At 33.8% G+C, this 6,000-nt stretch overlaps 1 protein-coding gene across 1 annotated transcript in view; it reads left to right on the top strand.

Annotated features, from left to right (window-relative positions):
- LOC138701000 (uncharacterized) overlaps positions 1 to 6,000 on the top strand; it is a 228,088-nt gene that overhangs the window by 184,674 nt on the left and 37,414 nt on the right. The window lies entirely within an intron of this gene.

Raw genomic sequence — 6,000 nt, 5'->3', positions numbered from 1 at the left:
ATGTTATCTGGGAGCATTGGAAACTGATTGATGAATCTTTTAATATTTTATGCACGACCATGCCGAAATGTAGTAATTATACACCTGGTAGCAGTCCTTTAAAACATGTCATTAAAGTACACCTATTCATTAAAGTTCAGGTTTTCGATTATTCGTGGATATGCAATCGAAAGACAACTAGCGAAACGTCACGGAGGCTGGAAATCCAATACTGTCGCAGAAGGTTATGTTCTGTTACTATAATAATTAGCGTTAATTGTAAATAATATTCAAATAAATTCAATTTGTCATCTCGTTTTTCAATTCTAAATCAATTTCCAGGTTATATCAAAATTAGTTCATGTTATTTTTTACATTATATCAAGGTCAATGACATTATTGTTCCTCGGAAAAAATCAATACTTTCGCGTCTGCGCACATCTCACAATTTACGAGCTTGCACAAGGTCAGTTCTGCTCTTCAGTGAGATGCGAATAAAATGAATACTTCTGAATAATTTTAAGTTAGAAATATGGTCGAGCATAAAAAGTCGTATGAAACTTGCCTATAATGGTAATTAATATGCTCGTAAGAAAATTATGAAACTCGCTTGCGCTCGTTTCATAAACACATCTCACAATTTACGAGCTTGCACAAGGTCACTTCTGCCCTTCAGTGAGATGCGAATAAAATGAATACTTCTGAATAATTTCAAGTTAGAAATATGGTCGAGCATAAAAAGTCGTATGAAACTTGCCTATAATGGTAATTAAGACGCTCGTAAGAAAATTATGAAACTCGCTTGCGCTCGTTTCATAAACACATCTCACAATTTACGAGCTTGCACAAGGTCACTTCTGCCCTTCAGTGAGATGCGAATAAAATGAATACTTCTGAATAATTTCAAGTTAGAAATATGGTCGAGCATAAAAAGTCGTATGAAACTTGCCTATAATGGTAATTAATATGCTCGTAAGAAAATTATGAAACTCGCTTGCGCTCGTTTCATAAACAAACATACTCCCGTCTTAATTACTATCATTATAGGCTCGTTGGATAATGTACTGTTATAGCAGTAGAATTACTACACAGAAATGCTGCCAGTAACAAAGTCAGCAATGTCTTCTCCCACTAGAGCTACAACTTGACTTACTTGTAGTAATTTTGTACAGTAGCTTAAAGACACAAGAAAGGCTCTTCTTTCGGTGGAGTTACTCCGACAAGTTTCAGCGGTTTAATTGCAGCACAATACACGCCTGCACAGTCGTCTGACTCCCATAATCCCACAGAGCCCATGGGAATTAGCAGCGCCTGTTAAGTAGTGGATGTCTTTGTATTCCCGACGACGCGTTTTTGTTGTTCGTTTAAATTTAAGAGAAGACGTCTCCTCTTTGTGTAGCGTCGAAGACACAGTGAAGTATGTCTGTCTGGTTTTATGTGCCACAAAGACGCAAGTATTCTTACGAGACCAACATGTAAATCTGTAAGTGTGTGTACTCTGTGAGGTTTTATTCCCCACAATACATTTCGTCAACAGGTCTAAGATTCGTCAGCGCTCCTACAAAATTTACATTAATTCAAATTTTGACTTAATTGAAGGGGTTAGATACAGATTACTTACTCACTGGCTTTTAAGGAACCCGGAGGTTCATTGCCGCCCTCACATAAGCCCGCCATTGGTCCCTATCCTGAGCAAGATTATTCCAGTCTCCATCATCATATCCCACCTCCCTCAAATCAATTTTAATATTATCTTCCCATCTACGTCTCGGCCTCCCCAAAGGTCTTTTTACCTCCGGCCTTCCAACTAAGACTCTATATGCATTTCTGGATTCGTCCATACGTGCTACATGCCCTGCCCATCTCAAACGTCTGGATTGAATGTTCCTAATTATGTCAGGTGAAGAATACAATGCGTGCAGTTCTGTGTTGTGTAACTTTCTCCATTCTCCTGTAACTTCATCCCTCTTAGCCCCAAATATTTTCCTAAGAACCATATTCTCAAACACCCTTAATCTCTGTTCCTCTCTCAAAGTTAGAGTCCAAGTTTCACAACCATACAGAACAACCGGTAATATAACTGTTTTATAAATTCTAACTTTCAGATTTTTTGACAGCAGACTGGATGGTAAAAGCTTCTCAACCGAATAATAACACGCATTTCCCATATTTATTCTGTGTTTAATTTCCTCTCGAGTATAATTTATATTTGTTACTGTTGCTCCCAGGTATTTGAATTTTCCCACCTCTTCAAAAGATAAATTTCCAATGTTTAAATTTCTATTTCGTACAGCAGTAAAATTTTGGAAATATTCAACATTTTTTTCCTCCATTACTATATCTTGTACAATAATGAAAATTAGTATGTGTAAAACACTGTCTTTCTGCTATATGAAAAAAAAATATATATTTTTACGATTTAAAAGAATACATTTACATTTTTTTTTTTCAAAATTCAGTTCACTGTGCAGTGATAAACTATTTCCCAAATAACTCAAAAACTATCGAAAATTCTATGATTAAATTTTTTGTGTGTATTAATGCATTTCATATCTACAATATGGTGCAAGATCACTTCTCTATCTTTGATAGATTGTCTGATAAAAATAAATTCATTTTAAAAAATGGTCAAATATCAGTATTTTCTTCTAACACAAAATAAAAAATATATATTATTTATTAAGGAATGTAGTTGAAAGAGCATGATATTGTAAACATGAGTTTCAGTAATAAAATAAAAGAGAGAGTAGATGAAAAAGTTAACAAGTTTATGAGTTATGAGGGAAACGCTTCATCACTGCACAGTGAACTGCCACCATTTTTAATTTTGAAAAAAAAAAAATTTTAGGAAATTTTTTAAATCGTAAAAATATTTTTTTGATATATCAGAAGGACAGTGTTTTACATATACCAATTTTCATTATTGTACAAGATACAGTAATGGAGGAAAAAAATGTTTTTTCCTACGTCACACGACGTTACAGTATACAATTATAATAACAAAAATCAATATACAAATTAACAATATTTACATTTTACACAATATTTTATTTATTTATTTATTTAGTTATCTATCTATCTATCTATCTATCTATCTATCTATCTATCTATCTATCTATCTATCTATCTATCTATCTATCTATCTATCTATCTGTCTGTCTGTCTGTCTGTCTGTCTGTCTGTCTGTCTGTCTGTCTGTCTGTCTGTCTATCTATCTATCTATCTATCTATCTATCTATCTATCTATCTATCTATCTATCTATCTACCTACCTACCTACCTACCTACCTACCTATCTATCTATCTATCTACCTATTTATTTATTTATTTATTTATTTATTTATTTATTTATTTATTTATTTATTTATTTATTTATTTATTTATTTATTTATTTATCTGGTAGAGATAAGGCCCTCTACCAGGGGATTACAACTACAATATTAAGAATACAATTACAATTATAATTACAATTAATATTAAATTTACAAATACAATAAAAATCAAAGTACTAAAAGATTAACTGATTAATAAAAGCTAGACAGTTTATTGTTGAAGTTAAGAAGAGAGAAACATTTTTTCTTTTATTAAGTAAAAATTAAAGCTACTCTACGCAGTAAGAAAAATGCTTAATAAGTTTGCTTTTGAACGCTACTATATGCCGACAATATATACAAAATAGAGATGAAAATGAAATACAATATAACATAGATTGTCATAAGAAGAATTAAGAAATAACTTATTCAGTGGGTCATGTTAGGAAATCAGCAGGCTTTGAGTTGTAAAACAATAGAACATCATATTTTGTGGTTGCTAATTCAAAGCCTGATGTTCTCAGTGAAATGAGATGCGAAGTTTATAGGGAAGGTGACCGAAATTTAGTTTTCACTGCGACTGTGTGATTTGACTGTGGCCTCTGGTTGACCCCTCAACCCAGTTTTAAATTACGCATCCTGCAGTGTTTATGTTTCTGCCATTAGAGATATTATAAACGCTACTGCAACGCTATCTGCATCATGGAACACATTACCTGCTGGATTAATGGCGTCCGGCTTCCAGGCCTGCCAACCCCACCACAAGATAAATATTGTCTGTGAACGAGCAACCTGACTGCCCCATTAATTATGTATATATTTTTTTAACTCTGCCGTTGCATTTTTTCTCAATTTTAAGACCATTCAACACAAACATTATTGTGGTTGTCCATTATTTGCGTTCATTCGTAGAGTGAGTGTGTTACCATGGTAATACAATCAGTGTCAGGTAAATTACATACTATTTTCGTACAGCATATTCTGAAAAACAAGTCCATAGGTCAAAATAACATAGACCATTCGTTTATATGACGTCATTCCGTTTTCGGCCAATGAAGTGTAATGACTAGACTTCGTTGAATTGCCACACGCAGCATGCAATCAGGTTGCCGATGTACGGTAGTATAGAGGAGGTGAGCGATCTCCCGGTCTCGTAGTATAAGCAGTTCATGTTAAGAGTTGTGACCGGTCCAAATAGATAGAGCAGCTACAGCTAATGTATACCTATGTAAGCACTTGTTTTTGCATTACTGTGGTTGGAATAGTCGAAGCTTAACATTTGTTCAGTGCAGACGAGAATTCAATCAAACATACTACAATGAGAGTGTTGCTGTTCCAAACAATTGCCCCTGGAATACCCTTACCCCCGCAGCCAGTCTTGACCCGTTGGAAAACGTGGTTGGATGGTATTAATTATTATGCAGAATATTACGGCAAAATAATGGAGGTAATTGATGCATTGGATAGCACAGACAGTTCCGCAGTTGCAGCTGTAAAATCATTGCCTTCTGAACAGCTATTGGAAGATATTCTGTTCATTGATTCTAATTTTAAAATCGTGTCCAAAAGCATCATCCTATTAGAATCGTCAACACTACAACTCTCAGAAGCCCTTAATATAGTGTATAAAGTATCACAAACCGTTATCCAAAATAACAATTCACTAATTTCAGAAAAAGTGAAATGTAAGTTGAGAAACATTATTGCTAAAAATTCTACCTATTTACAACTTCGTATTATAAATTATGTACTATCAGGACACAACAAGACGTCTGAAATTGGTGTACTAAAAAGTAGTGACTTTCCGTTCTTCAAATATGCACCTATTACATCGTGTGATGTTGAACGTACATTTTCCCAACATAAAACTCTTTGAGTGACCATCGGAGGAGGTTCACTTTGCAGTTGCTCAAAATGTACGTAACTCTTCACTGCAATGCACATACAGTATTCAAGGATGATGTGAGTATATTACATTAAATTTTAAGAGTAAATATATCTCACTACAAAATAATTGTGTATTTACATGTTTAGACATTGCCTACTTCAATGATCATTCATTATATTTCTTGAATGCAGAATACAAGTTTTATTGTAACCGCAGTATACTGCTCAGTGTTTACTTCAGAGGCATACTCCATCCGTCGCACGTCCCCTTCTCATACAATCTATACTGCGTGTGTAGTAAACCTTACGATTCTCGTGGCAATTCCACGAAGTCTAGTAATTACATTTTGAATTCCAACCAATCACAGTCATACATTGCGATAATTTCTGCAGCTCGATTTATCACTATCAATTTATCGCATTGTCATTCTTTTGTTTAGTCAGTGTCGCCAACTGTTTCCATGTAAATCGATGAGCATGAATCCATTGTACTAAATAAAGTGCGAAATCCTACTTCCACATCTAACTCTTCATCTTCTAATTCCATGTCCATTGTATCTAAAGAAAATGACACTCCTTCATTCATTTAATTAATGTATTAATCAGGTTATTTGTAATTATACTATAAAATGTTTAAATTAAATTATGATTTCAGCAGATAATGAAAACGTATTTCTGTTACAATAACAAGAGAAAAGCGCAGTATATGTAATTAGCATTGTTAAACCTGTATTTCGCTTTTCTCAATTGGGATTACTGAATAAGATCTCATTTCTTTATTGCAGTAAGCCATATTCTTCTTTTTCAATTTCGCAATGTCTGAA

This window comes from Periplaneta americana, chromosome 6, assembly GCF_040183065.1.
Source record: "Periplaneta americana isolate PAMFEO1 chromosome 6, P.americana_PAMFEO1_priV1, whole genome shotgun sequence".
In the NCBI taxonomy this organism is placed as follows: domain Eukaryota; kingdom Metazoa; phylum Arthropoda; class Insecta; order Blattodea; family Blattidae; genus Periplaneta; species Periplaneta americana.
This window is presented reverse-complemented; position numbering and strand designations above follow the sequence as displayed.